General features: G+C 39.8%; 1 protein-coding gene and 1 pseudogene across 1 annotated transcript in view; one reads left to right on the forward strand and one right to left on the reverse strand.

Annotated features, from left to right (window-relative positions):
• The window catches only part of GAB2 (GRB2 associated binding protein 2), a 189193-nt gene that overhangs the window by 109985 nt on the left and 52826 nt on the right, over window positions 1-26382 (reverse strand). The gene's annotated exons all lie outside the window — the stretch shown is intronic.
• LOC132662225 (proteasome subunit beta type-3 pseudogene) lies at window positions 18838-21102 on the forward strand (annotated as a pseudogene).

Genomic DNA, 26382 nt, shown 5'->3' on the forward strand with positions numbered 1-26382 from the left:
AATCCAGGTATCCATTCATAGGAGAATGGATTAAAAAAACCCCAAAAAACAAAAAACAAATGTGGTACATTCATGCAATGGACTACTACTCAGCAACAAAAAAGAATGGGCTATCAATATAATCTACAACATGGATGGATGTCCAAAGTATTGTGTTAAGTGAAAGAAGCCTTGCACAAAAGAGCACATTCTGTAAGATTCCATTTCCAGTAAATTCTAAAATAGGCAAAAATAATCTATGGTGGGGAAAAAATGAGAATGGTTGCCTCTGGAAAGTGAGGGTGGCTGTCTGGAAAGGCTCATGAGGAACCTTTCTGGGATGATGGTAATATTTTATAGCTTGATAGGTGTTTGAGCTACACAGGTCCACACATCTGTCAAATCTTAGAGAATGCTCACTTAAGATCTTGGCATTTCTCTCCATGTAAATTTTACCTTAGAGAAAAATATTTAAAAAATACTAAGCTCTAGTTAATGAGTTCATGATATGCATGCTGAAATATTTAGGGAGAAATATACTGTATGAAATTTACTTTAAATGCTTTTAAAAGTAAGATTGATAATGGGTGGACAAAAGGACGGATAGATGGATAGGAGGTGATACTGTAAATATAGTGATATATTAAAGGCAGAATTGAATTGGTAGATATATAGGAATACACTGTAAAATTCTTTCAACTTTGCTGTATGGTTGAACATTTTCATTAAAAAATGTTGGGGAAAATAAAGAACATTTTGGGGGTCTTGTGTCTTAGATTTGGTGATTGAGAAAAAGAGATTATATTTAAGCTTATAAAGCTAGGCTCGTAGGATCTTAATATTAATAAAAATCCTTCATAAATGCCTGGGTGGCTCAGTTGGTTAAGCGTCCGACCTCGGCTAAGGTCATGATCTCACGGTGGGTGAATTTGAGCCCTGCGACAGGCTCTGTGCTGACAGCTCAGAGGCTGGAGCCTGCTGCGGATTCTATATCTCCCTCTGTCTCTGCCCCTCCCCTGCTCTCTCTCTTGCTCTCTCTCTCTCTCTCAAAAATAAATAAAGATTTAAAAATTTAATAAAAAATAAAAATCCTTTACATTTAACTCTTTGTGTGAATACAGATAGCTTTTTTTGTATTTATCCTCATTTATCTCCCAATCTGATCTGTGCACCTCTCAACTGTATTCTTGAGAATACCTTCATTTTAGCATTGATAATTTTGTAACTATGTTCATCTCTGTATCACCCTACTAGACTACCAAGAACTTCCTGAAAGCAGAGCCTTATTTTTCTTTTTGATTTTGTGTTCTCTTTGCCTAGAACAGTGTCTGACAAATACAGAGGGCATTCATTCAAACATTTGTTGAGTGTATCCCATGGGTTACAAGGAGAGCTGGCTGGGGCAGGCTCTTTTCAGGGCCAAGGAGAGATATGGAAGAGTTCCCATAGAGACACGTGATCCAAAACACATTCTGTGGAAGTGATTCTGCACTTGGAAGGTAACAAGTTGATTCATTGGGACTCATTTGTATTTCCTCATCTAGCTTTGATTCTGTCATATTGCCACCGGAAATACTCTTGAGATGAAGCTGGTGTGGTATATGATAACTTGGCTCACTCAACCTCTACTCCACTCCCCTTCTAGTTAGAAATACTGGAAAACTAAAAAAAATCACCTTCTCCAGATTCACTTGCAGTTAATCTGCCAGTCATTTGCACTCATACAAAATGGAAGCAAAGGGAAGACCATTTTTTCTGTTCCCTTGGCTGCAAGGGTCCAGACATGAAAGGGTTTTATGCACTTTCCAGTTTCCAGAGTGCCATGGGGCAGTTGTAGCAGTGGCTTCTCCAGTCCGACTTGCCAACTGCTAGTTCACAGCCACTGACTGAGTTGGGGTGGGGTGTTAGACTGATCACTCCAGGGGTATTGGGGGTGAAGAGACAAATCGTAGACCAGAACACATAGCTTTAGTTCTTCATACCATTTGGTAAGCATCTAATTCCTTTTATTAAATTCCTTCCTGTTCAAAGTATCTGGAATGGTTTCCATCTCTTGCACTGATCCCAGAATATGAGAATAAAAATAAAAATAAAAAACAAGTTTGAGTGACTAAGGGCAGGCCCCTGTGAATGGGAAAGGGGCTGCATTTCAAAGTTTTTCACTCTGAGTATCTATTCAAGTAATTGTTGAACCCTGCCTTGTGCCAAACACTGGGTGACAGGCTGGCCTGGAGAGACAGTGGTTTGCTTTCAGATAGCAGATCTGTGCTAATATGTGAAAGAAGAGCCCATAGTGATCCGTGTCTGAGAAAGGTAAGGAAAGGTCAGAATGAGAGTGCAGGTGCAGGGGTAGCTTTAGAGGGGAGAGAAAATGCTTACTCTCAGACCTCAAATCAGATAGTAACTAAGATGTTTAGCATTTTCATGTACAGCGTATTCCTCTCCGTTATCTCATTGAACACCCTCTCCCACCAGCTCTGTTTTTTACTGGGCACTTCCGATGTGGCAGGCACTTTACACACATTTTCTTATCTAAACTTTGGAACACTCTCTGAGGTGGGAACTGTTATTAGCTCCATAACTTGCCTGAGGTCTCACAGTTACTAATGGTCAGCACTCAAACTCGGATCTTTTGATCCTACATTCTTAAGGGATAACAAAGTCAGAATTTCATTTCCTCAAAAGACATAACATGTTTAAAAACAACACTGTACAGACATGAGGGATTGCTATCCTTATCATAGAAAACCTTTCTCCAAGTTTGAAGTCTCTGAGGTAAAAGGCCCAGTGTCCATACTGCTCCAGCCCTAGAAGGGGATGACAGAGGTACCTAGTCCGGCTCAAATCAGATGAAACTCACAATGGACAAAGGGAGTGGGGGACAGAGAAGAAAAGCCATTTGCTGCCTCCACAGCCTCCTCACTAAGGCAGCTCTTTATCTCCTACACCATTGTTTACAGCTCTGAGGACACCATCCGGACCTAATAAATGAAAGTGTCCATTGGGAAGGGGAAAAACACACACATGCCCCCCTCCACATACAAAAGGACATTTGTGTCAGGCAGCCTAAGAGGCTGACACACACCAAGGGCTTGCCCCTCCTCTCTTCACCCCTGGAAACAGACAAGAAAGGCAGCTTTCTGGTATTCCACAAAAGGGGGAGGCTGCGGCAGGGAAGAGAACACACACTCTCTAAAACTGCTGACTTGATTCATCCCCAAACTGACACAATGCAGAGAGGAAGACTTCAGGAAATGGGCAGATTATGTCCAAGAAAAGATTTCCTGCAAGCGGTTAACGGGAAACTTACATGAAAAGTGAGGACTAAAAATACACAGGCTATTGGATGCTAGTGGGAGGGCCCTTAGTTCTTCAAGAAGTGTCTGAGGAAGCTGCCAGGCTTGAAGCTCTCCCCACCCTCAAACCTAGTGACATCAACTTAGCATTGGCTTTATTCCCCTGAAAAGCTCATCAGGCACCTGATGTGATTAAAATTTCCATTTAACATTCATCAAGTCCATACTGTGTTCAAGGCTCTTTATTCATACAAGTCATCATAGCACTGAAGGTAGGAACCCCAGTACCTTGTACACATAGCTTGACATAAAAGGTGATGAGAGTAGACAGGTAGTATAAATGATATTGTATCTTCAAGTGAATTTTATTTATTTATTTTTATTGGTTTTTGAGAGAGAGTGAGAGAGCATGTGCAAGCAGGGGAGGAGCAGAGAGAGAAGGGAACAGAAGATCTGAAAGTGGGCCCTGCACTGACAGCAGAGAGCTCGATGTGGGCTTGAACTCATGAACCGTGAGGCAGACTATTAAGTCATAAACCTCAAAGATCCAGGAGTTAGTAAGATTTAAAAGCTTGGAAGACCTGCACAAGTTTGGCAGTGGAATGCAAGGAAACTGATTTGCCCTTGAAGGCATACGTGATGTCAGGTCAAAGCTTGGCTTGAACACGAGGGCAACTAATATGCAACATTTGGAGACCAATAGGTAGCTATAAGAGAGTGCTGTTTGATTCTGAAAACGATGCTTAGAGGCAAGTAGGTGCTCAGAGGCAGAAGCAGGCCTGGGGAGTTCCTTCCATGTCTTAAGGCCAGTGCAGAAATCTGAAGACAGGAGTTTGCTTTCAAAGCCTTCTCCTTCCCCTTCTCTTATACTTCCAGAAGCTTAATTCTGCCAAACATTTATTGAGCCCCAAATTGGTGTAATCCCTGCCCCCCTCCCAGCACCGAACAACAATGGATCCAGAACTTCACGGTCTGATAGGGAAGATGGGTTCCACAAATAACAGAAGGGAGGGGAGCAGTGCTGGGCTGTCAGAGACCTGCCATAACTTTTGAAGAGCTCATTGCCCTGCCATTCCATCAGCATGCTTCCTAATTGAGCAGTTTATAAGTCCTCATAGCCCGAAACTTGGGGCCCTAATTACAAAGGAAAATCTTATCACCAATCATCCTTCAAACATAGACACATACGGTAAGTCCTTCTTCCAGGTTTATAATAAACAATGTGAGGCCAAAGATCTTCCAGTATCCTATTTTTTATACACAGTGTGAGCCAGATGTGCAGGTACATTAGAAAAGAAACTGTAGGTGGTCCTCTGTGATTCGAGTCTAGGGAGGCAGGGCTGGGAGAACAGTACTTTTTTCTTTGTTTTGTTTAAATCAAGGATGATCTGAGACTTCCTTTGTTGTAAAATCCTAGGGATACGTTTGTTGTTGCTGCTCGTACCTTCACTGATTTCTTGGCAGCATGTGAGGCAGCCAAGTACTCCTCCTTTCCTGAAGGCTGCTCCCAAATCCTTTGGATTATCTTATACCACAACTTCCTGCACCTCTGTGCTCCTTTTCAGTCTTTGTGGGGATGCTTGTATGAGGATATTAGACGAATGCTCTATGATCCTCGGCTTTCTCTTTTCTCACTGTACAGACTCCTTGGGGATATAGATTTCTCTCATTGCAAAGAGCAGTCCTAGATTTCTGACTTCAGACTACACCTTAGGAGCTATTAAGCAGCCATGAGTAGAGTCAATACCTTCATTCTGCTCCTTCTTCCTTTTCTCTATATAAGAAGAAAGTGGGGTGGTAATTAACTGACACCTCAAATCTCCCAAGCCCTGGCAAAATGCTTCATAATATTAATAGATAATAATTAGGATTTTGAGTCTTGTTTTGTCTACGGATATCTGCACATTAAGTTTATTTTAGAACTTAGGACATATAGGTACCCCAGCTGTCATTTCATTTGCTATATTTAAACAACAGCCATCATCAGTCAGGAATATAAAGTATGGGGAAATTAGTGGCCAAAAGACAGGAGAAAAATGATGTTTGGAAATTCTTGGCTTTTGTGCAGTTAGAAACAAAACAAATAAGTTGGATTAGTGACTTAGGAAGTGATATAAATTAAACTAAAATATGTTAGCAACTACCCTCATCTCTACTTCTAAAGCTGCAGAGTCAAGGCAACGAGAAGAACTCCTCTGGATTCAGAAATCTGGCTATGTTTCCTCTGGCATCTACATTCCATTATGGACTTCTGAAGACTATAGCACTAGCAGAGAACAATGTTAAAAGCACCTTGGACTGGGCAAAAGGATTCTCCAACTGGCTTCGCTACTAAAAACTATTTGTTAAACATTCATCTAATATCCTCAAGTTCCAAGATCCTAGACATTCTTAGCATTTGGTCTCAGCAAAGGGTCACATAATCACTGACATCTTATTGTAGATTTTAATGGGTTTGATTTCCTTGCCCAATTCTATTTGCCTCTTGAGTCAACTCTCCAAAAAGATACAGAAGCAGTGGCAGAGTGTACAAAAGACACCAAAGAAGAAACCCAAAAGGGTTTCCTTTGGGCTGTAGTCTCCCAGATGGCAGTGAGGGGCAGGAATTTTTGCCCTACTAGAGTAAGTAGGGCAAAATTCCTCAGAGTTAAGGCAAAGTTAAGACTTAGTTAAGAAGAGATCGAAGTACATGGAATGATGTACTTCCAGAAGTACATCCCCTGAGAATCCCTACTATTCTCTTAGGAGAGAAGAGCAAGAAGGGGGATGTTGGAGGAAAAAATGGTAGGGGTTTGAGCAAAAGAAAATAAATTCCTCCCCCACAGAAAACCATCATTCTAATCACACCCCAAAACTACAGTACCTCACATCCAGGTAACAGCAAGAAACAGAAAATGTTCTGTAAATAAATGAATAGCAATTGGGTTCCTCTGTACATTCCAGAGGGCACATTCTATGCAGACCGTGAAATTAAGGAGCTCCAAATCTAGTTAAGAAGCCATGTGTATTTAAAAAATAGAAAGCAGCAAACAGACATGTCATAAGTGATACTAGGAGTTTAGAGTGGTGAGCAACTGCTGTGGTTCTGGGTGGTCTAGAAAGGCTGGAGGTCTGGAGCTGGGCCAGGTCAATGTGAAGGCCTGGATTGTGCTATCCTTCCTGGTTGACATTTCTTCTCTGAATCAATCATCAAGGAACTTCCAAACACGCAATAACAATAACCACCAAGAAACTCTTCACACAGGTAAGTAAAATTACTTCATAAAGTGTAAAATGTTTAATATCCTATCAGTGGAATCTTGAGAAGAGCATGAGGGGGATTATCTGTCGTCATCATCATCATCATCATCGTCGTCACAGCATTTACCATGAACTGAATGTTGAGCCAACACTGCAGTGTTGGCTGGATAACATAACACCCATTCACAGTCTCTGTCTCATTTGCCTTCATTACAGAGTCTAGAAGCAGAACATTTCCTTTTCTAGCCCTTATTGTAAATGGAGGTATCTGTGTGCCACACTTTGTACAATGAGACATAAGCAGAAATCTGCTGGGGCCCATTTTGATTTTCCTGTTTCCACAAAGTAGAAGCCAGCATGTTACGGAAGGCTGAGTAGGAAGATACAAAGAATAAGCATCTTTAAGCACAACACTGAGTATTTAAAACTAAGGTGGCAACTGCCTATCATAGAATTCTTGTAATGTGGTGGTGACTTAAACCACTCTCCATTAGCTTAATAAATTGAAAATATTCCTGATATACTTCCCATGTGCTTAACCAAGATTATAAGGTAGGTAAGTGACACAAACAGAACTGAAGCCCATGTATGACAGATCCAAAACCCTGACTCTTACATGACACTAACAAGGGTGCACGTGTTCTCTGAAAACTCAGGTGTCTTAATGACCAGTCCAGTGGTTGTTTTGTTTGGAGGGACTGCTCCTCCTATGATGGTCATAGCCATTCTTACCGTAAAATTTTATATCCTGGATACATCTTAATAATATGCTTCAAAAAAACAATGACACCAATTTCATTGGCTCTCAGACCAGGGGCAAAGGGATTCAACTTACTGACCCAATCAGTTATCTTCTCGTGATTCCCTTCTTAGCACTCTAGGACCTTCTTCTTCCATTCTGAATTTCTTTCATGTTTGAAATCCAGAAAAATTTAACATTTGCCTACAGAAACTTTCCATCTCCTCTTTCATTTTCTGCACCCATTTGGGCTTTCAAGATGGCCACAAATGAGTTCTGCCCTTGTTTTCTATACAATAGGCAAGTGTCATTTCAACAAACTAAGCATCTGATAACACTTAAAAATAAACAGTACACTGTTTCTGGAGGGTCACTTATCCCCTTACAATAGAGCAAATTGGAAAGATCATTCAGAAATATTTCAAAGCCTAAAACAACACTGAGCTGATGGTGACAGTGATCAGCTGTTGGCAGCTGGTCGGGTTTTCATGGCTTTACTCTCAAGTGAAATGCACTCCTTATCTGTGGTTATGACTGGCCATTACATAGGAGGATTAATGGGGTTGCTTTTGGCTGTCATAGAAAGCTTAGGATGTCTTCTCTATGTGGGTCCCTAAAAGCAGACATCCTCTCTGCAAAGCTGACAGGTCACCTCCCTCAACCAATTAGCTAATTGTCTGAAATCACTCCTCGTAGATCAAGAAAAACTGTCTTGTGAATGAACCCTGTTCATGCAGAAAGCAAGAGCCTTTTGTTTCCTTCTCAAGACCCTATTCAACTCAAAGGCCCCTTCCATCTACAAAATTGTAAATTCTACAAATGTGAACAATCGGCTCCAAAGAATGAATCCTTCCGGCTTTACAGTGAATGAGTACTTTTTTGACTACAGGGTTTTGGGGTTTTTTTGTTTTGTTTTGGTTTGGTTTGGTTTTTGAAGAAAATTGTTTTTTAAATGTAGCTTCCTGACTGCACCAGGTGTGAAATGGTAAATAAAAGAACGTGCAGTTGTGTTGGCCATCTTTAATTGTTCCCTTCAAAGCTTGCCAAACTGATGTCATTCTGGATGCTTTCTATTCTGCTGACCAAGCTAGGCCTTCCTAGAAAAATCTACAGACTGTCCAGTTCTAATCAAGATGTTGCATCAAATTCTAAAGGCTCAGAGTTATCCAGGAGATTGGTAGCTAGCTCTCACTGAATAAAAAGGAGTGAGTAGCCCCTTTGCTGTGGTTAATACTAGGAACTGGAGACAACCTTTGTCTCTGGCCTGCTGGAATAAGATGGGCTAAAAATCAATCACTTTGCATTCAGTGATAAGACACCCTTTTTTTTAATATCATTTGCATACTGTCTTTCACTGACCCTTATTTTCCTGCTTCCAAATACAATGCTATTTTGTTCAGACATCTACCCTTTCCTGTGCCATTTCCCCCTACAACTTAAAACTCCTTCTTCAAAAGCTAAAATCCTACAAAGCAAAGATACAACAGACAGCCTCTATCTCTTGCATCTGAGTTTTTACTGGAAAAGTTTTATTGGAGATACAAGGGCTCAATAAGGGATGGGCAGAATTTTAATAGAGATGGGGAAAGGAGTAGAAGCTCCCTTGGAAATGGAGGAAAGAAAGTACTTTCCATGTGACAGATACTATGCTAAGTACTTTCACATAAATGATTGATACCTTATAACAGATGACACGGGGAAAGGCAAGTATTATTATTATCATCATCATCATCTCAAAGTATTTAATCAGTTAAAAAAATTTGCCCAAGACAAAAAGTGTGTGTGTGTGTGTGTGTGTGTGTGTGTGTGTGTGGTGTGTGAGTGTGTGTGCTTGGCTGGCTCAGTTGGTAGAGCGTGTGACTCTTGATCTCAGGGTTGTGAGTTCAAGCCCCATGTTTGGCCTGGAGCCTACTTAAAAAAAAAAATTGCCCAAGGTTACAGGTCTCAAGCCCAGCTGTAGCTCCAAATCATCTCTCCTCACCAAACTGATGAACAGTGACATGGAGGCAGGAAGGAACAAGACTCATTTAGGGTGGGAACTGAGCCCATATGGTAGGCAAGCATATGGTAGCTTCTGAGCATCTGTTCTTTGGGAGTCACCATTTAAAGAAAAGGGCCCTAGTAGTGCTATTAGCTGTAAACACAGTGAAACTGCTGATCATTTTGACAAGGTAAATCAGAAAGAGTGAAGTCTTTTAAGAAACCATCTGTAGTTCTGATATTGATGACTCTAGTTCAGGATCAGGACAGCTACTTCTTTCATCATTTCCTTTTGGCAATATATTTGAATTGAACCTAAATGCTACCTGAGCCTTGACCACAGTGTGTACCAGTGATCTAGCTCAGCACAGCTGAAGGCAATGATTATTCAAGGAACACTACGTGGCTACCTCCTGTCACACCTACATTTTGTATGCTATACAAGATTCCCCAGTTATGTCTCGGGGTCTTATTCATTTCATAGGCAACAAGAAAGAGAATACTGAATGTTGCTGAGGATGAAAAAATCGTGGGCACGGTGGTAGGGAGGGAGGAGGGTAATACTCAAAATAATTCTAGATGGTCAGACAACAGCCTCAAGATACCAAACAAGAGTTGAAAAGTGAAGTCCTAGAAGGGAGAGGGCCAGAAAGAAGGATAGAAAGCAGAATCCTTATCTTTGTTTCACAAAACTTCTTACCTTTTCATGATGATACCAAAGGTCTAATTCCTTCACTACTCTCTCTCTATTGCCACCTTCTAATTTGTCTTGGTTATTCTTCAAGAATTTTCTTCCTCTGACCCCACCTTAAAATTTCTGAAGCCAGTTATTATTTAATTAGATAAATATAATGTGTCATAGCCTCAGAACTGTTTTCAAATGTCTCATAATTTCCGTCTTCTGTGGGAGAGAAAGGCCAGTGTAAATATATTGTGTTCTTGCCCCTATGGACAAGATGGACTTCGCCTACTCAATTCTGGTCAGAGCTAAAACAGCTTAAAATGATTTCTCTATCTTCCCTATCAAAGCACAGCAGAAATAAATATAGGGAGTACCTCATTCTGTGGCACATGTAAATAAGGATACTCAGAGAAACAAACATTTCTACCCATAATTTTTCCTTGCTTCTGCCAAGAGTGACCACTGTCAACTGATCTGCCCAGAACTCCCCACTGTGCCTTTGTGCTTGGGCTCATCCTCACACATTATGTACCCCAATCTTACTCCCCAGATACACTGAAATGATACTCTTCCTTCAAGGATTACCTTCAATGCCACTTCCTCTAGACTGTTTCCTTTGATTTTTAAGTAGAATGCAAAACTTTCTCAACTAAACCCCTTTAACACCTTGTCTGTACCTCTTCTTACAAATCACAAAAAGACCTGTGTTATAGTTTCTTATGAATGTGTCCTATATCCCACTTTATTTTTAAAAAAATTTTTAACATTTATTTATTTTTGAGAGACAGTGAGTGAGCCAAGAAGGGGCAGAGAGAGAGAGAGGGAGACACAGAATCCGAAGCAGGCTCCAGGCTCCGAGCTGTCAGCACACAGCCTGATGCGGGGCTCGAACCCACTAACTGTGAGGTGAGATCATGACCTGAGCCGAAGTCTGGCGCTCAACTGACTGAGCCACTCAAGCATTCTCTACATCCCACTTTATTTCCTCCATATGAAATTAGTTTTGAAGTAAGGGTCTATATCATTTGGACATCCCCCACAGTTCCCAGTATAGCATAGGTACTTAGTCCACATAGGAAGCTCTCAACACTTACTGAAATGAATTAATGAACATATTACTTTAAATGAACATTCATATACATTACTTCAGGGTATGATTATCTCTACTTTACAAATAAGAAAATGAAGGTTTATAAAAGTTAAGTGATTCAGAAAACAGGCCATGCTTCCCACAAAAGCTGAGATAAAAGGCCCAAATAAGAGGATTCAGAATGAATCTGGGGACTTCTTGGATAACAGCTCCTATCTTTTATTGAATTATCAACTGAGAACATAAATTGCTACTTTTGGGGGGAATAAATGTGTCAATATGTATATGAATATCCATAAAAAATCATATAATTTAAACTTGTATGTCTACTTCATAAATCCATCTTAATATCCAGAGATGCAGATAGACTTATGCATGAAGATGACCATCATACTGTTGTTCAAAATAATGAAAGAATCAGTAAAATCTTCTGTTACCCAACTGAAATACTGAAAATATGTTTACTTCTCCTCCCTCCCAGATTCCAAAGACATGACAAAGTAGTACAAGGCTGAATAAATGAATACCTGTGCTTAGGGTGGGAGAGAAGAATAAAGAAAAAGAACAGACCAGAACATTTTTTTTAATGCATTTTATTATTTTTTTAAAGTAATATTTACATTCAATGGGAGGGGTCAAATTCATGACTCTGAATTGACATGTGATTAAGAGTCACATGTACTACTGACTGAGCCAGCCAGGCACCCCTAGACCAGAAATTTTTAACACTTTTCAAAAGATGGGAAGTAGATGGAATTACATTGGTAGATGTGCTACAATGTAGATGTATCTACAGCCCACCCAAGTGAAGGAAGCCAGGTAAAGGAACATGGGGAAAAGATACATGTAGTAGCCAATGCTGCTTCTTGATAAGGCCTAGAAAGGTATCATGCTGGGGATCAGAGCAGTACTGTTCGAAAGAAATGTAATACAAGCCACATACGTAATTCTGAAATTTCTTTTTATGCTTAAAAAGTAAAAAGAAACAGATAGAATTAATTATAATAGTATATCCAAAGTATTATCATTTCAATATATAATCAATGTAAAAATGAGATATTTTATCTTGTCTTTTTGTTCTTTGAAATCTGATTTGTATTTTATACTTACATCATACCTTAATTCAGATGAGCCAGATTTCAAGCTCACTTATAGCTAGTAGCTATTGTAACTGATATCACAGAATCAAAGAATAAGGAGAGCAACGTCAGGAAAAAGAGCAGAAATCAGTGATTAATTGAAGAACTTTCTAAAGAACCAGCTGGGTAGAAACAGTTTAGACACACAAGAACATAGAAAGTTTAACTTCTATGCACTCTTTCTGAAAGATGCTTTCAGGGATGCTTTATGGCAAAGTTAAAAAGGATTCTAAGAAAGAGATGACATAGGGTACAAGAAAGGAGATTTAACCCAGGACTTCAATGAAATGATAGTAGGCTTTGAGATTAGAACAGGAACTCTGTGGACTTAAAGAAGAATGTGTTAAGATGAAAGTTGGGGCATCTGGGTGGCTCAGTCGGTTAAGCAACTGACTTCATCTCAGGTCATGATGTCACAGTTCGTGGGTTTGAGCCCTGCATCAGGCTCTGTGCTGACAGCTCAGAGCCTGGAGCCTGCTTTGGATTCTGTGTTTCCCTCTCTCTCTGCCCCTCCCCCATTTGTGCTCTCTCTCTTTCTCAAAAATAAATAAAATGTAAAAAAAATAAATAAATAAAAGATGAAAGTTATTTCCCTAAAACAAACAGTATGATTAGGAAGCCAACTGATGTTAGTCATAAGGTAAAGGCAGATGCTTCTTTCTTCAGTCAGGAAAAAAAGGCAATCCAAAACTCCCAAGAAAACAAAAAACAAAGACAAGGTGTAAATATGAAGCAAAGAAAATATGGCAAGTGATGGAATGTAGAAAGAGAATCTATTTGATCTTGATGTTTGAAATAGTCTCGTTTAAGTGTCATGGGTTTGGTACCAAAGAACTTTATTTTCTTCCTATGGGTCAACTTATGCAATTCTTCTCTGCTGTAATTATTTATATAATTGTAATACTGAAAAGGATATTTATTAGTTTTTAATTCTTAGAATCAATCCCCAGGTGAAACTTAAGACTTCTTTATTTTAGAAATCTGAATGTAAATGTTATTTAGTTAAACAATACATACCTTATGATAGGAATGGACTAATTATCTCATCTTACTTGTTGGAAAGCCAAAATATTCTATATACAGTTAAAGAGAGAAAAATAGAGTTTTTGGTGTAAGTGGTAAGCTGCGTAGGATAAGTCTGACTAAGGGGCCTTAATAATACAATGATGCCCCTGTTCTTTATCCAGAAACGCTAAGGATCCAATATTCTGGTGCTACAAAGTATTTTAATGGCTGAATCGCATTGCAGTCATTAAATTATCTTCAAAATTTATAACAAGCATTTTAAAACTTATAATGTGAAGTGAGATAAACTATGCCCAAAATTATAGACAGTATGAAGCCTGGGCAAATGAAATGAAATTAGAGCTACATTTATACGTATTAGGAGAGATTTAGGTTAGAGTTAAGTAATCACCAGACTTCTGAGAGGCTTGAGAATCCAGTTGAGGAAACACAAGTGTACAAGGAGTAGTCAAGTGTAAGTGCCAGGCACTGGTACTACATCTGATCTATCTCTGTAAACAATCTCCCTCCTCCAACACACACAGTCTATAATTATTAAATATTCACAGATTAAGATTCTCAAGGCTACTTGAATGCTTTAGGATGGCCAAGGAACCATCCAGCTTGGCAGTGTAGCCAAAGGAGGCTTCTTGGAAGAGGTAAACCCTGAATTGTATCTCAAAGGATGGACAGGTTTGAAATGGTGACTGGGGAGACCCCAGACTCCTTAATGGGTGAAGGGCCAACTCCTCAGACTGAAATGCAAAGAAGACTCCCATGGAAGACAGGAAAATGAGGCTACTTTTAAGGTGTGGTAACCAGAAGTTACCGAGAGACACTGGTTTGTCCCCATCCCACCACTGACACAGAGATTCATGTTTTGGAGGCTATATTTCAGAAGATGGAGGTACTCCCAAATGTGTAAACTGAGTTCCCTTCTTCCCATTAACCTATACTTGATCCTGTCTGTATTAGCCAAATAGACTATCTTTTCTCTTCCATTCTTCTCCCAGCTTAGGCTTCTGCCCAGAAGATAAGCTTCTCACTAGTAAACACTCAGATGTAGAGTTTGTTTCTAGAGACCCAGGATAATCTACTTGGCAGCCTCAAGGGAAAAAACAGGCAGAATGAATTTAATGCTTCACCTTCCATGGCTGGACTTCGATATAAGACTACCCAGCTTAAACAAAGCAGTATATTTGTTAAGGCATCTTAAATTAGGGCTCCACCAAAGCATTAGAGACTGTTAAAAACTGAGAACAAACTGAGGGTTGATGGGGGGTGGGAGGGAGGGCAGGGTGGGTGATGGGTATTGAGGAGGGCACCTTTTGGGATGAGCACTGGGTGTTGTATGGAAACCAATTTGACAGTAAATTTCATATATTAAAAAATTAAAAAAAAAAAATTTAAAAAAAAAAAAATTAGGGCTCCATACTAAAAAACATCCTTTACAAGTCTCAAACACCCCTTCCTCAGACTATTTATAAGTATCCCATAAAAAGAGTGTTTATTCTTTGGAAAGAGATATAATAGAAGAGGAGAACAGGAAGAGATAATATAAGCACACACACGTGCCAGACATCGTATAGACATTCTATGACAAATCCATAGAGCACTTGTTATGCCCATTTTACAGGCAAGGAAAAGGAAGTTCAACTTCACAGAGATTGAGTGATTTGCTGCTTATGTAAATACTGGAGCTGGAATTCAAATCTACAAACTTCTTACTTCAAAACTCAGTGCTCTTCCCCCTATACCATACAGCCTCAGAAAGAAAGAAAGAAAGAAAGAAAGAAAGAAAGAAAGAAAGAAAGAAAGAATGAATTTACCAAAGCTACATTGTTGAAAAGCAAGAACAGAGAGGTACAGCTGTTATCTTCACAAACCCTCCCATATATATTTTTTAAAGAAACAAAATTGTCTTAATAAGTAAGACTCAGACTCTTCTAAAATAACAAAAACAAAGAGCCTTAAGTAGACCTTTCTTTCAAAGGGGAAGGGGGGAATTAAATATCAGAAAGTAAGGGACTTCTCCTCTCACATGAGTCTGTCACAGCTCAAAGGATATTTTAGGGAAAAGATACTTACCTAGTGTGACCACAGAATCTAAGAGAATTTAGAAGGGGTGGTGGAGAAGAGAGAGGGAGAGAAGGGAGACTGACTCATTATTTGTTTTCCAAATATAAAAACTGAAGCAAAACACAGTGAGACTCAGCTATCCAGCTGGGTGCTCTTAAGGATTAACTGGGTGTGTGGCCAGGCACTTAACTTCATATTTCAGATGGACCGCTGTAAAATGGAAGAAGAACTCATAATAAGGTTTCTTGTCAAGAGAGCACCAAGAGAGTTGTATTTATAGCTTCTGAAATACAGACCTAAGCAAATGGCCTGACATGGAGCCCCGGGCCCTAATTCCAATATACCTGCTATAGTTAATGTCATAAGGTTGTGCTTGGGGATATGAATGTCCTGATAATGGCAGCGTCATCCCGTATTTTTATACCCTTCTCACAGGTTATAGCTGGGCTTTTAAAATACAGATTCCAATTCAATATTGAAAACAAAATGCCAGTGTAATAGAGTAGAAAGAATATGGGATTTGGCATTGGGCCATCATGGACTTGAATCTTGGTTGTAAGATTTGAACAAGATACTTAATCTTTCTGAGACTTATTTTCCTCATCATTAAAATGAGGGATAATTACCTTAGAACACTTATTTATTGAGAATTAGAGTTCCTGATACATAAAACACTGTAAAGATAATTTCCATATTAATCCTTACCTCACACCATATACAAAATTTAACTTGAAATGGATCATAGATCTAAATGTAAAAGCTAAAACTCACAGCTCCTCGAAGAAAAGATAAGAGAAAAATCTTTGTAACTTTGAGGCAGAAAAACAAACAAAAAAACATAATCATAAAAGAAAAATAGAATAAGTAGACCACCAAAATTCAAAGCTTTTGCTCCTCAAGTGGCACCATTGAAGAAAATGAAAAGGCAAGCCATACTGAAAGAAAATACATGTTTTCACACACCAACAGAAAAATTACAGCTAGTTCTACCTTACAAAAAGCTGGTATCCAGACCATTTAAAAAAACTCTTAGAACTTAGCTAACAAGAAGATAAATGAAACCATATAAAAAATGATCAAAAGCCTTAATCAGAGACTACACAAAAGAAGCTATACAAAAAGCCATTTAGCACATGAAAAGATGCTAACGATTATTAGACATCAGGAAAAAGTAAATTGAAACCACAGTTATACACTATTACCTGTAAACCCATCAGAAAAACTAAAATGAAAAAGACTGACCATACCAAGTGCTGATGAGAATGCAGAGCAACTGAAAATCACATACTGTTGCTGGGAATGTGCAATAGTACAGCCAGTCTGGAAAACAATTTCTTAAAAAGTTTAAGAAACAATTATTCTATGACCCAGGCATTTGACTCCTGGGTATTTACACAAGAGAAATGAAAACATATATCTGCACAAAGATGTGCAAATAAATGCTCCTATCAGCTTTACTTAAAATAGCCAGAAACTGAAAAAACCCCAATGTCCATCAATAGGTAGTATATCCATACACTGGAATCCTACTCAGTGATAAAAAGGACCTATGCACCAACATGGACACATCTAAAAAACATTATGCTGAAAGAAGTCAAACCAAAAGTGTGTATATTACATAATTCTATTCACATAAAATGCAAACTCATCTGACAACAGATGAATGCTTGCCTGAGGCTGAGGAAAAAGAAAGGGACGGATTGCAAAGGGACAAGAGAAATTTTGGGGGGACTAAGGGAAATGTTCTGTATCTTGACTGTAGTAGTCATTTCATGGGCAGAGCAACTGTCAAACTCACTGAATTTAAACAGATTTATTTTGTGTACGTTATTCCTTAAAGTTGATAAGGAAAAAAAATTAATTCACTTTGCCTCTCCTGCCACTAGAATCAAGTTAAAAAGCTACTACTGCCCACTTCTTGGTCACAGGGGAAACAAAAAGCTGTACATAAAAGGGTGGTATTGCAAAAGCCCTGTAATTTAGTATCAACAAGTGTTTCATTTATTGAATATCAATCAGGTGTTTGGTAACATAAGGCACTTCATATATATTATCTTATTTAATTCTAACAAATTTGACGAGGTAGGCACTATTAGCTCTTTTACAGATGAGGAAACGGTTCAGAAAATTTAAGAAATTCATCAAAAGCCACCCAGATGTAAATGGTAGAGTTAGATTCAAGGATGGATCTGGATTCAAAACAGTAAGCTTGACTTCAAAGACAATGCTATTACTTCCTACAGTGCTTAGGGCATCCTCAGAAAGGCAGAGCCGTGATGGCCCAGAGACAGGAAGTGTTAGTGAAGATTTCCTTTATCAGAACTGGGAAATCCTCTCAAGCAGGGAGTTATAGCAGTCTATTTCAAAGGAGACTGGGAGGATGGGAAATGGGGTGCAGCTCTGCTTGTGAGGCCAAAGACAATCCTCTCTCTCGGTTCCAGCATCTGCTGGTATTTTGTTAACTCTTGGCTCCTCCATATTCACCCACCCACTGGTTTCCCAGGGAAAAAAAGCCAAAATATCTTGGCTGAACAGGCGAATGGGTCACAGATGACAGAGGTAAAAAAAAAAAAAAGGAAAAAAAAAAGACATTCTGTAAATATGCTTCTTTTTAAAAGCAAAAACAAACTGCACACTTCCTTGTTCTGCATTTTCCTTATTCTCTTTGAGTTATCCATTTTCTGAAACATTTTCTTGTCTACATTTTCATTCATCACAGTGGAAAAAGTAAGGCAAATGGATCATGCTGGAAGTTTAAATAAATTTACAGTCTTCCTATTTCAGACCAGCTGTAGCCCGTCTCCCCTGAAGCCAGGCCAACAAGAAGGTGCCTTGAGCTGCAGAAAATGGGCTATGGGAAACTAGGACCTGGAGGGGCAGCTCGGCACTGGGACCAACACTGTGGACAGAGCGTAAAGAGACCTGGGTTCTGGGATTAACTTTGTATAATTAAGTTAGAGACTCTGTCACGTCACTTTCCCTCTCAGAGTCTCAGAAGATTGGACTAAACATGTTTTTCAACTTTTAACAAAGGCCCTCCGTTTATAACCAAAAATAATCTTCCCCCTAAACCCTCAGATTCTCATGCACTTCCTCTTTGAGAATTGCTCTGTTGCCTTTTTATTCCCCCACAGCCAAGCTTCACTTTCTGAAATTTATACTATAAAAACAGGCAACTTCAGTGTACTGGTATATTATAATCCCAGACAAAAACTTTCAAACAGTATATACAAACATATACTGAAATTCTGTCATAATCCTTAGTGTGTGGCATTGAGAACCAGAGATTAGATGCCCTATTGCAAACTGCAGTATTTTTATTTTGGTTGTTCTCCATTTCCTCTCCCGATTTAGTTTGAACTGCAATTTTACTAAAGCTCCTTTGCTCCCTTCTTCACACATGGTAAGAAGTCACAGGGACATATGCTTTTGTGCTCCTTTAACTAGAGCATCCTCCCCCAAACTACACTCTGCCAAATTGTTTCTGGTAAGCAACTTTGCAAAGTAAAAATTCCCTAGACGATCTGGACAGGGTGTGAAAGAAAGACCCACAACCCAGCAGGGGAACTGAAACATTCTCCCCCAGTGTCCACTTCTGTCCTGGGAGGATGGGGGCAGGGAAGTTGCGGAAGAAGCTTTTAAAGGAAGCAAACTTGCAGGACTTCTGCTGCAAACAATTGTGTACTGTATCCAGCTGTTAAATAAGGCAACAGTCAGCTCAAAACCAGAGGAGAACAAAGGGGTCTGATCCCTTGCTCCTAAAACAGCAAAGTACTATGCTTCTGCTTCACATGTTTACAGCTTAGCACCTGTTTCTAGCTTCCAGGTCTGGAGCTCTAAGAGGTGTAAACCTTTATTTTTACATACAAAATATTGTGCAGAAGCATAACATAAAAAAATAAATTTGAGCTCTGGGGGATAGAGGACCCGGGGTGGGAGAGCTCTGCCAGCTCAGCTGCCATCATCCCTTTCGTCAGGCAACTATCTGGACTCCTAGGGCCACAAGGAACACTATTAGGTCTATTGATGTGGGTTGATTCATGTGTGATTGGTAGGCCTACTGATTTGTGGAGTTCACAGATAAAAACATAGATGATCATGCCCTTAATTTGATTCAGTAGGCTAGGGTGGTTGTTCTCAGCATTTTTCTTTCCCCTTATGTCTTCTTCAATGATCTCATTAATTCCCAATGCTTTGTTGATCGTTTCTATATGGAAGACTCAAATTATACACTTTAAGACATGATCTCTTTACTTAGCAGAGCATCTGAAACATATGGATGGGAAGAGAAAAGCAGGGATCCAGGCATGCAGACAGTTTGGCAGCAGAATCCAAGTGTTTGTTCCCAAAATTCAGGACCAACACTCTAGCTGTCAGAGGACTAGGGAGAGAAAAAGAATAATGGGAATCCCTAAAGAATCAAAGTGCAAGGGAAGGACTTGGCCAAAAGGAACCAGACAAGAGCTCTTCTTAGAATCGGGGGCCAAAGTCAGAGGGGGGCTAGCTTCCAGGCTGACTTCATGTTAATTCCCAGAGGCCTGGATCAAGTTCTTAAATCCTACCCCACCTCATCCCCATTACAAGCAGAACTGTTTCACAGACCTATCCTAAGGTATGAGAGGAGAGAGCCAAGTAAATCTTCACAGCTGAGCATATCCAGGCCCTACTTGTGTCTAGCAAGTTGAAAGCATATCATGAGCAGAAAAGATGCAGAACAGATGTTCCTAATGTTTTCCAGGTCACTCGCAGAGATAGACACAGATCCCTATCAACTCAATAGCCATTTCTCTCTTTGTACCTTGTTACAGAACTATTTTGTTCAGAGAACTGGTAGAGACTTCATGGTCATGGGAAAGGTAAACCCCCTGCCCCAGCCCTAGGGGTTGAATCTCAACTGGTCTAAAGCAATTATGCAAATCAATTTCCCTTTGCCAGGATTGGACTAGAGAGGTGGGCATATAACCTAGTTCTGACCAAAAAAATGTAAGTTTTCTAAAGGGGAAAGAAAGTGCCTGTTTTTCTTGGTAACATGCTTGAGTCAATGACAGAACCCTGAAGCTTCCTCCCTCTTACTGGGCTACATGAACATCAATGTCCTTGTAATTTACTCAGATTTTCTGTTAAGTGTGACTAAAAGTTTTCCTGACTGATCTGCTGACCCACCTGAAAGAGTAGGCAGCAAGAGTGGTTGCTTAGCCTTAACTGGCCTTAGCTGGTTGACTGCAACTGTGGTGACTAGAGGTCCCAGTACATCGAAGTCCTGTATATTATGTCCTATAATGGAGGGACCATCACAGCCATGCAGGGGGAGAACTGTGTGGTCATTGCTGCCAACAGGCACTTAGGGATCCAGGCCCAGATGGTGACCAGAGACTTCCAGAAGATCTTTCCCTGGAAGGTCGGCTATACATAGGCCTGGCCAGACTCGCCACTGAGGTCCAGACTGCTGCCCAGCATCTCAAGTTCCAGCTAAATCTGTATGAGCTGAAGGAAGGCTGGCAGATCAAGCCTTACATCCTCATGAGCACGGTGGACAACCTATCATATGAGAAACGGTTTGGCCCCTTCTACACAGAGCCATCATCTCTGGATTGGACCCAAAGACCTTTAAGCACTTCATTTGTTCTCTAGACCTCACTGGCCCCATGCTGACTGACGGACTTTGTGGTCAGTGGCACCTGCTCTGAACAAACATATGGGATGCATGAGTCCCTCTGGGAGCCCACCATGGATCCAGAACACCTGTCTGAAACCATCTCACAAGCCATGATGAATGCTTGGATAGGGATGCAGTGTCAGGAATGGGAGTCACTGTCCACATCATTGAGAAGGACAAAATTACCACCAGGACACTGAAGGCCTGCGTGGACTAACCCTCTGTTCTCAGAGTCTACTTTTTTTTTTTTTTAATAAAATAGTTGTAATTTCTTTTGGGACACCTGGGTGGTTTAGTCAGTTAAGCATCTGACTCTTGATTTTGGCTCAGGTCATGATCTTAATTTGTGAGTTCAAGCCCCACATGGGGCTCTGCTGACAGTGTGGAGCCTGCTTGGGATTCTCTCTCTCTCTCCCTCTCTCTCTGCCCCTCCCCAACTTGTGTGCACTCACTCTTTCTCTCTCAACATAAATGAAAAAGAAAAAAAAAAGCTTTTCTTTCAAAAACTATGAGCCAAAAACTATGAGGCTGAAAGTATAGGCCTTATATCCAATAACCTTTTTTTAATGTTTACTTATTTATTTTGAGAGAGAGAGAGAAGCAGAGAAAGAGAGAGAAAGAATCCCAAGCATGATCCATGCAGTCAGCACAAAGCCCGATGTGGGGCTCAATCTCACAACCTTGAGATCATGACCTGAGCTGAAATCAAGAGTCAGAAGCTTAACTGATTGAGCCACCCAGACACCCCTCCTGTAACTTTTATCATGTGGATATATGCAATATTTTGTCTTCAACTATAAGAGATTTACAGGTTTCAGGTCAAGAGTCCTTACTCTATACCAGCAGTTCTCAAAGTGTGCTCCCTGGACCAGCAGCATCAGCATGACCTGGAAATTTAGAAAAATCAGAAAAATAATTTCTCTAGCCAAACCCCAGACCTACTGAATCAGAAATCCTTGTAGTGGAGTCTAGCAATTTATGTTTTACTAAGTCTTCCAAGTGATCTGATTCATGCCAAAGTTTGAGGACAACTGCCCTGAGCTCACCATTAATTTCTATGATGACAAAAATGTTTACATCTGCACTATCCAGTATGGTAGACACTAGCCACGTATGTCTATTGAGCACTTATAATGTGGCAGTGCAACCAATAGACTAGCTTTATAATTTTACTTTGTTTTAGTTTATTTAAATTTAAACATCCCTGTGGCTAGTGGTTACTGCAGCTCTAGACAACCGTAAAGGATTTTACACTATCAAATGGCTCAATACTAAGTCATAAAATAGGCAGTGGTTCTCAAACTTCAGTATGTATCTCCATCACTAAAGGGGTTATAAAACACCGATTATAGGCTCCACCCCTACAATTTATGGTTCAGTAGGCCTAGCTTGGGGTTTGAGAATTTGCACTTCTTTTTTAATGTTTATTTTTGAGAAAGAGGGAGACAGCATATGCCAAAGCCAGGGAGGGGTAGAGAGAGAGTGAGAGAAAGAATCCCAAGCAGGCTCCATGTCCAGTGCAGAGCCTGATAAGGGGCTCTATCCCAGGACCACAAAATCACAACCCAAGCCAACATCAAGAGTCAAACTCTCAACCAAATGAGTCACCCAGGTGCTCCAAGAATTTGCACTTCTAATAGCACCTATATGATGCTGATGCTACTGACCCAGGGAACCCACTCTGAGAAGCACTGAAGTAAGCAAAACTTTTTTTTTTTTTTTTTTGCCTTCTTATAACCTACATAAAAACTACTTTTCCACAATTCTTTTTTTTTGTTTGTTTGTTTTTAAAAGTTTACTCATTGTTGAGAGACAGAAAGAGCACAAGTGGAGGAGGGGCAGAAACAGAGGGAGACACAGAATCCAAAGCAGGCACCAGGCTCTGAGCTGTCAGCACAGAGCCCAACGTGGGCTTGAACTCATGAACCACGAGATCATGACTTGAGCCAAAACTGGATGCTTAACCAACTGAGCCCCCTAGGTGCCCCTACTTTTCTACAATTCTAACCAATGTTTTCCTTTGTGTTAATCAAATTAATATATAAAGGTAAAGTTCCCTGAGAGTAGGAACTGACACCTTCCCATTCTGTATGTCTCATAGTCCATATGAGCTCAGTATCTTGGTTCCAGCAGGTATATGACATCGCTGAGAGTATAATGGGCACACCCCACATCTCCAAACAGGAAGATTTTTGGAAGTGTCTGTCATGTTTCCAAGACCATGATTACTTCCTCATAATCATCAGGTGGCAGGCTATATGTTTCAGAAGAAGTGCACAGAAAGGTTAATTGATCTGCCCAAGGCAATAGGTCTTATTTCTTATTCTTCTGTATTTTAAAGTATTATCTCATAAGTTGTTTACATCTAAGTAGATTTACAGAAGAGTTTGTATATATATATGCATATATATTTTACATATATTACATATGCAATATATATGTAACTTATACATAATATTTTATACATATATATACAGAGATACTGAAAACTAAAACATTCAAGAATGAAAAAGACTTCTGACACTATAATGGTATGAAAGGCAACAGGCCTAGAAATCTGGATGGGGGCTATACCTTCTCAAATAACACTGCATACAAAACCATCTATGCCAAAGACCTGGCCCATCCAGCAATGCAGCTTTCAAGCATTAATGGGAAAGGCAAGAATCAAGGACAAACACACAGGGGATTTTTCTGAAGGTCAAAAAAGCAACAATAAATACCGTGCCCAGAAAAGCTTTTAAATCTGACCTTTTCTTCTGCTGAAGCCATTCGCCTTCCAGCATCTTCAATCTAATAGACTGAAGTAGGCTGAAATGGCTCTTAGGAGAGAACGGGGCTAGTCTTTTCCTTAATGCTGCCTCTCCACCACTACTCTAGCAGCATTACTGGTAATTACATCATTATACCATAATGGAACACATGCGGTGCAAGTGAAACATCCCAGCAGCTCCCCAGTCAGGGAGAGGGGAAAGAAGCTCCCTTCATTGTTCAATTTCTATTAACCCTTCAGGTTCTGGCTTATTCTCAAAGTCAAACCACCCCTAGGACATTTCACAATCTTAAAACACAGATCGTGAAAGCAGAGCATCGTTGAAGATCAGGAATAAAGTTAAACTCATTAGTGTGATGGAAATCCTCTGCTAGAATAGGAATTAGGACACCTGGGTATAGGTCTTGCTTTGCTATGAACACCTTATGTGACCTTGGGGAAATCATTTGCATCTTTTAGGTTTCAGTTTCTCATCTATAAAGAATAGCAAAGCTCCCAGGCAGAAGATCCCAAAAGGTCCTTGTAGGCAATCTGGGACTGGACCAAAAGATCACAAGGGTTCCTTCAGCTCTAACATTCTATTATCTAAAAAGACTCTATGAATAGGGGAGACAGGAGTGGAGTAAAATTCGAAAGGTCAACTCTGGTCTTCAAGCAGTTAATCTGATGAGGATTTTTGCCTCTACTCTGACCCATATATCAGTGTCAGATCATCTTCATCAAAATCCATAGCAACTTCTCATAAGACCAAACTCTGAACTCATTAACAGATCACAGAGAGACTCCCCAAATAGAGAAAGGACATAGCAGTACACGCTATACTTGGACAGAACCAAAGTTCTAACTGTCACAGACTCCTTCTATGAACCCGAGTCAGTCACCCAACCTTGGCCAACTCATCTTCAAGACACAGTGGCAGAGGAGAGAGGGTAGAATGAAAGCTTTTCGCTCAGTCTGTGATTTTGATATCTTTGTAAAAGTTTCAAATGCCACCACTGGATATTGGGGCATGCAGGGGTGGGTGGAGTTTGGCACAAAAAGCACACTAAGAATGCCAAATCCTACAAGCAAGAGATGAGTTTTCTTATGATATTCTAAAGGTTTTCTCATAGATAAGGAAAAAATTACCTACCAGACTTCCAGGGAAGAACTAAAACATATAAAACTATATATTAATTTGCCACATATCTCAGAATTTTCTTTATATAGTGGCCTAAAAGAAAGAATGTAAAAAATGTGTTCTCTGCAGTTGTCTTCTGGTCTTCATATAGAAGGTATAAGACTTTGGTTTCCAGGAGTAAGGTGGTTAGATCCTCTTAATTAACCCTCCCAAAGAAAACAATTTAAAAAGCTACATAAGGGTGCCTGGGTGGCTCAGTCAGTTGAGCGTCTGATTCTCATGATCCCAGAGTTGTGGGATCAAGCCCCATGTCGGGCTCCACATTGAACGTGGAGCCTGCTTAAAATTCTTTTTTGCTCGCTCTCTCTCTCTCTCTCTCTCTCCCTCCCCAACTCTTTCCCCTGTTTGCATGCTCTCTCTCTAAAATAAATTAATAAAAATGAAAAATAAAAAGCTAAATAAAATATTCCTAAAAAATAATTTTTAAAATGCATCATGCTGAACTGTGAAGGAATGTACACAGAACAAAAATCAAATGAAATGAAAGCAGACAGAAACAACCCAAATGTCCATCAGCAATGAAAGGACAAAGAAAATATGGTTTATTCATATATTGGATTATTCAGCCACATTAAAAAGGAAGTTCTGGTACACACTACAACATGGATGAACTTGGAAAACATTATACTAAGTGACACAAGCCAGACATTAAAGGGCAAATTCCCTATGATTCCACTTACATGGAGTACCTTGAGTAGTCAAAATCATACAGACCAAAAGCAGAATAGGGTTTTCCAGTGGTTGGGATAGGGGTGTGCAATGATTGCTTGGGTGTGGGTAATAGAAGGTAAAGCTCAGGGCTCACAATCATATATGAAGCCCCTTATACACTTGGGATACCAAGGGACTATACCTTTGGTGCATAGATGAATCACAAATAAACCTGTAGTGCTGAAAGAGACCATAAAGAAACTGTCTTCTTTTAACCAGTAGAGAAAGAAAAATGTCTCTTAGAATCTCTAACTAAAAGCTGGCTCTAGTGAAGGTTCGTGACCAAATCCATGCAATCTTTTTTTTTTTTTTTAATGTTTATTTATTTTTGAGAGAGACAGAGAGAGAGTGTGAGTGAGGGAGGGGCAAAGAGGGAGGGAGACAGAGAATCCCAAGCAGCCTCCACACCATCAGCGCAGAGCCTGATGTGGGGCTTGAACTCATGAATCCAATCATGAGATCATGACCTGGGCAGAAACCAAGAGTCAGACGCTTAACCGATGTGCCCCCAAATCCATGCAATCTTAAGTGAAGATCTAAAAGCAGTCCAGTTAGTTATGTCTTCAGACTATTGGTAGAAGCAACTCCTCATCCTTTCTGGTGGAATAAAAGCTTAACTCAGGTCTCACATACTTTCTACAGGTAAAGTCTTAAGAAACATTAGACCTTAAAAACAAAACACAAAACACACACCCAGAAATAAGCCACATGAATGAGAATCAGGAAAAACAGACAGTAAAATCAGATCATCAAAGACTTCAGATATTGGAATTAGATACACAACATAACAGGTTTATGAATATTATATTCTAATATTTAAAAGAGAGGCTTGC

This window comes from Panthera onca, chromosome D1, assembly GCF_046562875.1.
Source record: "Panthera onca isolate mPanOnc1 chromosome D1, mPanOnc1 haplotype 2, whole genome shotgun sequence".
In the NCBI taxonomy this organism is placed as follows: domain Eukaryota; kingdom Metazoa; phylum Chordata; class Mammalia; order Carnivora; family Felidae; genus Panthera; species Panthera onca.